At 38.8% G+C, this 8,472-nt stretch overlaps 1 pseudogene; it reads right to left on the bottom strand.

Annotated features, from left to right (window-relative positions):
• Nucleotides 1-576: 576 nt before the first annotated feature.
• Nucleotides 577-5,476, bottom strand: LOC100683587 (annotated as a pseudogene).
• Between the last annotated feature and the right edge of the window lie 2,996 nt (nt 5,477-8,472).

Genomic DNA, 8,472 nt, shown 5'->3' with positions numbered 1-8,472 from the left:
GTTCTTTTCTCTCTAGGATTTTGGTAAATTCTATGTAAATATTTAATAAGTTGATCCAGCATATTTAAAGTAAATAGAAAAGTAGTCTTGGGAGAAACTAAAGTTTGGGTGCTAAGGGAGTAAGTAAAAATGAATGCCAACTCATGGATTTTTTTTTTTCCAGAAACTAGAAATACAGAAAAGTTCAGAGAATAACATAGAAAATACCTTATTCAAATCATCTAGAATTAATTGTCACTGATGTTGGCAAGTTCATGCCATATTTCCAAAAGAACAAAAGCTCTGTGAAATAAAGGATTTTTTTTTCTGTTTTGTTCACTTATTTCTTTATAGTCAGGGAACAATGTCTTATATACAATATATGGTATGCTGAACATTCTGTATTAAATGTCCCCAGAGCGACATGCTTCATGATATCAAAACTCCATTTTTAAAGTTCCCCAACATAATTGAAATTTCTCTAGAGTATATTGTGGAATAAATCTTCTTTACCATCTGTTGACTTTTCTGCTTCAGAAATATGGATTATATTTTATGTTGAATTTCCTTTGTCTTCCATATGTATGTCTTTATGTCTAACTGCTTAATCAACTTGTCATTTTTCATACATATTCACTATGGCTTTTAAAGTCTTTTTTTTTTTTTACAATAATTCAGTTTTCTGTACTGTTGTAATTATTGCTGTTTTTAATTAACTTAACTCTTTGGTGGTATTTCCTTGGTTCTCAATATGTTTTCTTAAGTTTGGAATTTTACTTTTTATTATTATTTTGCTTTATAATCTCATCTTTAAGACTTTGTGCTTTTATTTAAAACAGCATTTTCTTAGGTTCCTTAAATTCTCCTGTTATCATTTTTTTATGTATCTTTTCTTCTTCTTCTTCTTCTTCTTCTTCTTCTTCTTCTTCTTCTTCTTGCTTCTGCTTCTGCTTCTTCTTCCTTTTGTATACTGTAGTATTTTAAATACTTTTTGCTTTTTATCTTTTCATCTTATTCATGCTTGGATGTCTTTATTCATGCTTACTTTTTCATAATCTTTTGATTTCCTTTATATAATATCTCAGTTTCATTTTTCCCTCAATTTTATTGTGAAGGCTAGGAACTTTGTGCTCTTTGACATTTCTGAGCTAAAGAAAATAGTAAGATGGTAGGGATTTGTTTAGTGAGGATGTTTTCAGTTTTATTATTATATGTGGATTCTGCTCTCCTCTATTAGGTTAATTTTTTTACACAGTGGTGGATTCCATAAACTTATATGTTATATCCCATACCCTTATGATGTAGATTGCTTTGCTAAGATTTAATTTCCATCTTGGAAAGTCAGACTCATTGTCTGCTTTTCAAACTTCACTATTGTCCCCATAGTAGCCAGTTTCAAAAGTCCAAACATATATAGACTTCCATGTTATTGATTTATCTGAAAATTTTGGAATATTCCTTGAAACTTCATGGATTTAGTCATCTCAACAGTGTGGATTCTGGGGAGTCAATGCATGTAGAGGTGAAATCTTCCTCTGGTTCTTTGTGCCAGTCCTAAAGCATTTCCTCATTTGCTTGAGGAATTTTTTTTCTCAGGAATGGAGAATTTTATTTTATATTGTAGTACATTGTGGATACTTGGCTCAACGTCCCCCCCAGATTGCTATTCCTTCCCATCAATCCTTGGCACTTGAAATAGAAGGCTCTTCTGTGCCCTGTTCTTAATCTGTTGCAACCTTACAGGGCAAAAAGCAATTACAGTCCTTTCTCTGAATTACACCTCAACAACTCACTATCCAAGTCAGAAGTTACTTCTTTCCCTAGTTACCAGTAGAACCAGATGTGACCTAAGCAACATCTAATGGGTAGTATTAGGCATACAATTTAAAATGCTGAAGGTCTAATTTTTATTACCTCGATCAAAAGAAAGGCTCTTGAACAGAACTGAATTACCTGTATTGCCTATTTTACTATAGGTTTGCAGGCAAAATGCTGTGGCTAGTTGTAAGGTGTCTAATATTCCTCTTCCCAGGCTCTCAGACCTAGTGTGAAGGTAAATGCTGCTGAACCCTTGAATGTAGATGACTGCTACCAGTCCAAGCTGAAAGGGGAACTGACTCCCAATCCCTATCCTCCAGAAACCATAGCATACGTCAAATCCAGCATTGGCTTAAACAAGTGGCCTATTATAGGGGACCTTGTTGATGATGTCTTCACAGTCACAGAGGATGAAATTAAGGTGAGGCTCTAACAGGAAAATACGAAAGAATGGAGCAACTTCTTAGGCCAAAGAATCTTCGCCTGTTATAAGTAGCAACTTATTCCCTGGGGACTTGACTAGGTGACTTCATGATGTGTGGGAGGGTGCCCCAGATTTATTAAAACAATCCTCTCAACAGTAGAAGCAGAGTTAGGATGGGAAAAAAAGCCCTGCCCTTCATTGGCCAAAAAGAAAAGTCAGACTGGGCATATAACCTTACTTGGCCTTTAATTGTAAAGGCCAATCATCTAGGCTCTTTCCCCTTCTCCCATTTCACTAATTCTTACTCCCTTCCATACCAACAGCATGCAACCCAGCTGGTGTGGGAGAGAATGAAACTGCTTATTGAACCTACAGCTGGTGTTGAAGTGGCCGCTGTGCTGTCTCAGCATTTTCAAACAGTTTCCCCAGAAGTAAAGCACATTTGTATTGTGCTCAGTGGTGGAAATGTAGACTTAGCCTCCTTAACTTGGGTGAAGCAGGCTGAAAGGCCAACTCCTTATCAATCTGTTTCTGTTTAGTTTATGCAAGAGATTGGATTCGGTGTCTCTGGACACTTGGAAAATTTGGTTCCTGGTTACTTTAACTTCCTATCTTCCTCTCTTAAACAGCTTTCAAATTCCTAATGGAGAGGATGTTTCAGTAAATAGTTTTTTCTTTTTTAACTAGCAAGAGAAAAACATCCATAGTTTACTGAGACACTTTGTCAAGGCCAAGAAAAGCCTTTGCAAAAAAGGCAGCAGATCTCTGGGCTAAAGTAGAAAACACAAACTTTGCCCAATTACAACCTATAGGCTCCCATCTCTAGAGTAGTAGCAATGAGACAGAATCTCAATGAATCTATTACTCCATGTCCACTTCAGGCACTGCTAAAGAAATCTCACTTTTCATCCATGGTACTGGGTCTGGTACATATGGATCGTAAGTCCATTTGGGGAAAACTCGTTTATAGAGGTTCATCAGTACTGTGTCCTGAGATTTTAGCTTCCCATCAAAACTGCACTTCATGTGGCCATGAGTACCCAAAGGCTCCTTGATGTCCCCTGCGGCCTTTGTTCTCAGTTTCACGGGTTTAAACCTCAACACATCCTCTCTGCTGAAGAACATGTAATGCAATACTGCCATCTTAGTAAAAATTTTGAAAGGATGACCACTCAAAACAACTCTCTTGATGACCATTCTGTCTGGATCCACTGACAATAGATAGCCTGTGGCGATGAGGCTGTGCATTCCATTGCTATTCTTTGAAAAGCAGCACAGATGCAGGAGGAAATGTGATTGGGCCATATATTGTCTCCACCAAGGCCACATCAGCAGTCAGGATCTCTGAAATTTATGTTTATCCGCTGCAGTGTGCTGAGAGAATAAAGGTGAGGCTCAGAAGCGCCTGAACCCACAGTGGAAGATTAGCTCCTCTTTGGCTTTCACAGGTTCCATGTTGCCAGGGTGCCAGCTCACCACCATATTCAGTACTGACGTCTTCTGTTCATGAGGTAGTAAAGAAAATGAAATCAAGGGTGCTCCTCACTTAAAGTACTCAACCACTGAGAGAGGAACTTCAGAGACGTGAAGTGTGACATACCAGCCAACCTCAGCTCCTTCTTTCAACCTCTTTTTCCTCAATTTCTTTAAGAATGCATTTCCTAGTATTAGTAAAGTTCTGAAACTGAAAGATCCAAGCATAATCTTGAGGAAGGTTTTCCTTAGGATCCATGGAGATGTCCGGAGGGGGACATCTGAGGCCTCTGTATTTCTGAAATCGAATTCTTGCAGCCACATCACGGGGGGGGGGGGGGGGGGGGGGGTGTATCTATTTCATCTGGAAACATCTCTTGCAGTCTTTCTTGTTTATATTTCTCCAACATTTTTTCCTCAGCCTCATCATCCACGTTCTCATCATATAGATCATCATGGACGGACTCTCCCATAGTCATAGTTTCATATTCCTCCTCCTCTTCCTTTTCACTGCCCTCCTCCTGAAATTTCTCTTCAATAAAATCCTCACGCTGCATATCATCATCATATTCATCTTCCCCATCACTTCCACCATCCTCATCCAAAATCCATTCAGCTTGGTTAACTGGATGTCCCTTTGGGAACCTTCTTTACCACCTTGGAACTTTTCTTCAAGAAGTCATTTGCTTCACTCAGCTCCTCCTCTGTGGGCCAGGTCTGCTCCCCCTCCATTGGATCTAGGTTAACCTCTGTTTGCAAAGATTCTTGTTTATCAGGATCTGCCTTCATTAGGACCTTAAGGTCTTCCTCTATATCAGCTACAGCATCCATAGCCCAAATCTCCATTGCCACACCCGGGTCCTTTGGGGATTTGATCATTCTAAAATTTAAAAGGAAAGGGTCCCTAGGGGCATCTATCTGTTAAATCAGGAAATCACCCTGTCCAATGATACGCAGCAAGCTCTTTACATTCAGAGTCTGTCCACGAACATAGCCTGAGATTTTTAAGGTGTCCACCAAGTTATTTTCTTCACCCGGCACAAAGTCAGCAGCGTGAGCAAACAAGTAGGCCCGTCGATCTCGAAAGGCAAAAGATGCCGTTGCTTTTGGTTGGCCAACTGCCTGAGCAGCATCTCTGCCCCCTGCTGAGTGTCTCAGAGAAGAAGTTTGTCACTAGGAAAACGCTTCTCTACTGTTTTACTTAGCTTCTTTCTGGCATCTATTTGTTTCCTTGGCGGGAGGCCAGAAATGCGCTGGACAGCTAGCGTATAGGTGGGAAGGCCGCGAGCAAAGAGGCAGGAAAGGCAGTAATCCCCAATGCTGTCCCAGCCTTCCAGTGGATCAGGGAGGAAGAGGATGGTTTCCACCACTTCAGCCATGTCTAACACAGTGTGCAGATCCCTTGGCCTTGCTGATGTGAAAAACCACCGATGTCTCAAGCGAGGGCATAACAACATAAAGCTATGGGTACTTCCGCATTCATTCAAGTGTACTGTATCCTGAAGCACCCGAAGGCCTCTGGCAGGGAAATCTTGTCACGGAGGGGCACCACCAGGACCTGATGACGAGGACCATCCTTGCCGCCCAGCTGTCTCTTCTCTGCCAGAACCGCCTCTTTCTTGTGCTTTCGGAGCTTTCGGAGCTGGCTAGCGCGATGCCTCTGGTCTACTTTGCTGAGCTCTTTTCTCACCTTCTTGCTTAGGATTTTCAGTGCTAGACGACCCTTGCCGTCCCGGGGCGCGATCCCCGACCCGGATGCCGTCCGCCTTTATGGGCCGCCATGTCACCGCTCACGTGCACCCGATCAGCACTAGTTCCGGGGCGGGACCGGCGCTTCCGGCCCCCTCTCTGGACGGCCCTCTCCGTGGCGGGTGTTGGAGGAAATGTTTGAAGTTAATTATACTTTGCATTTTTTGTTGTTGTTGTTGTTGGTTTGGTTTGATTTCTTTAGTCTTTTTTTTTTTTTTTTTTTGACTATTTCTGTTCCATTTGGGAGAAAGGAAATTTTGAGACTTACTTTTTAAAAAAAAATTTTTTTTAAGATTTTATTTATTTATTCATAGAGATGCAGAGAGAGAGAGAGAGAGAGGCAGAGACACAGGCAGAGGGAGAAGCAGGCTCCATGCAGGGAGCCCGATGTGGGACTCGATCCCGGGTCTCCAGGATCATGCCCTGGGCTGCAGGCGGCGCTAAATCGCTGAGCCACCAGGGCTGCCCGAGATTTTTACTTTTTAATTGACTTTTTCTTTAGAGATGTGAGCTCTATTACTAGTTTTAGGCGGGAGAACTAATGAGACTGAGAGGTTAAGCTGTTGAAAAGTACAAAAATTCTGTATGAACAGAAAATCGGAATAACCCATGTTAATGGATAGGGATAGCTTTATATCAGATGGGAATGTAGTAAATTTCTAGGAGGGCTGAGGAATGTGAGTAACTGAATGCTTTAAAAATAAGATAAAAAATTGAGCGAGGAGAAAATCAGGTTTTAGTGGGTCATAGAATGAGAGAAAATACTGCAAGCTACTCTTCTCAGAAACTTCTGGATGTAGCATGTCTTTCTTTTCACACCTATCTATGCAGGCAAAACAAACTTTGTTCCCGTTTGTCTGATTCCCTTTCTTCCCCCCACTCCCCCAACCTCTCTCCTGCTCTATTCACGTTAGCTTATTAGATGCTGTCTGGAGATTAGGAGAGCCAACAGTTTTGCTGCAAGTTGAAGAAATATTAGGTGACATTGAAGTATTGCACCCAAAGCTCAATTATTCAACCGAATAAAGAGGAACCATTAGCACAGTTAAGAAAACAGCAATTTCCATTTGACACCTGTCTTGATATTACTCAATGAAAATCTCCAAAGTATGATTTTCCTAGATTATACAACTAACTCTTGTTACCTGGACACAGGTTCAATAATGATAAGGTAAGAATAAAAATAAATTTAAATTTTCTTGGCATTATTAAGAAAGTCAAGTATAAAATATTTTCACCTAAAAATATATTCAGGAAATCTTGGAAACTAGATAAATTTAGATTTGCATATTAAAAAGAGACAGTGCAGTTTATTAATGTAAAAAATATATATAACAAAAGGTGCTCTGACTTTGGGAAGTTTTAAATATTTCTTGTATTTTTCATCATAGGTAAAGCTAATATAATCACTTTTTTTCAGTGATAATATGTGTGGAAAAATAAGAATCGCATTTATCAGAACTATATAATGTCAGAATTCGGAAGATTGAAAACTGATCAAGGCATTCACTTATTTCCTCTTACTGTTGTCTGAATTCTGGCTTTATCCTACTCTTAGAATGATTGAAATTATGATTAAGAAAAGTGAGGCATCATTGTTTGGTCTAGTAGTCCTGGATTTTTTTATTACCCTGAAGTGGATCTTTGCACCTAGATTCATGAAGGGCTGATTTCCACAAGGGCATATTTGTTTTCTACATTTTTATTCCAGCATCTGGATAAGCTGCAAGGCATTTAATGTGATCTCAAAGCCATTCATCCATTGAAACCCCCTGTTGTGACAAACAATGAGAATAGGGAGCTGTTTCTTAAGCTTGAGGCACACATATAAACTACTTGTCCTAAATTTTTCATTTGAGCACAACTTGAGTGATTCATTTAAAAATATTTTCATTTTAAATTAATTCCCTGAATCAGATACAAGTGGAGTCTGCTTTAAAAACACTGTGTTAAAAAAATAAAACAAAAAACACGTTTTCACAAGCTATATGTGCACACACTATAAAGTAATGACTCATTTTTGTGTCTCTATGAACACTATATGTGTGCAATGGGAATAGATTGATTATTTGTGATTGAGATGATTTTATATCATGTCAGGCACTAGCAACACTTACCTTACCTTCTTTGTCCAGATATTGTATATATCAATGCATGAAAATAATGAATAATTGAGATAGTTTTGCTGAAAATGAGAGGTGAAATGCTTTATCAAATGAATATGACTAAATAGCATTTTTAGTGTATTTGACTGTTCTTTAACCGTATTTCTGACATATCTTCATATAAGATGTGCTTTATGATGAGGGAATACTTTGCAAATGAAAGAAGTTAATGAGTTCATGTGTAGGTTGTATGAAGAAAGTGGTAGAAAATTATTTCAGAGAAGAAACTGGAGAAGATAATGAAAAGCTTGGAATTATGCACTATAAAGTTTTATCATATTTCTTTTTTAGCAAATAAAGATCACCAAATTGTTTCAAAACAGAAGAGGCACTTATGTGGTTAAATTTACATTTCTTATAGCTCTTAAAATGATAGCATTGAGGACTGGTGTTGCTTGTAGTGAGCCCAAAGACAAAGAAACTGAGATAGGATTGTAACATTCCAGGGGAATTAATGAGGAGCATAGGCAAGAGGGACTCTAATCAAAGGAGGGTCAAAGAAATAGAATCAAGTGGACTTAATAACCATTAATTGAGTAGAGAGGCTTCTAGAATAACTTCAGATTTTTGGTCTAGGTAATGAAGAATGTTATTACTGTTAACCCTGGTGAAAAATGGGAAGGTACCGATGGAATATCATGTGGAGATATTTTAGTGGTTTGTTATATAGATCTGAAACAGGGCAAACGGAAGTGAAAACTAGCTTTGAGAACCACTCACCTATGGTATTTAAACATTGTGTGTTGTTGAAAAGGCATATAGAGCAAAAAAAACAAAACAAAAAAAAAAACCCAAAACAATACAAAGAAACAACCTAAATATGAGCTCCATTGATAATTGAATCACAAATAGGAACACAACTAG

The sequence above is a fragment of the Canis lupus genome, chromosome 8 (assembly GCF_011100685.1).
Source record: "Canis lupus familiaris isolate Mischka breed German Shepherd chromosome 8, alternate assembly UU_Cfam_GSD_1.0, whole genome shotgun sequence".
NCBI classification, from domain to species: Eukaryota; Metazoa; Chordata; class Mammalia; order Carnivora; family Canidae; genus Canis; species Canis lupus.
The sequence above is the reverse complement of the archived record's forward strand: the minus strand, read 5'-3'. Positions and strand labels throughout refer to the sequence as shown.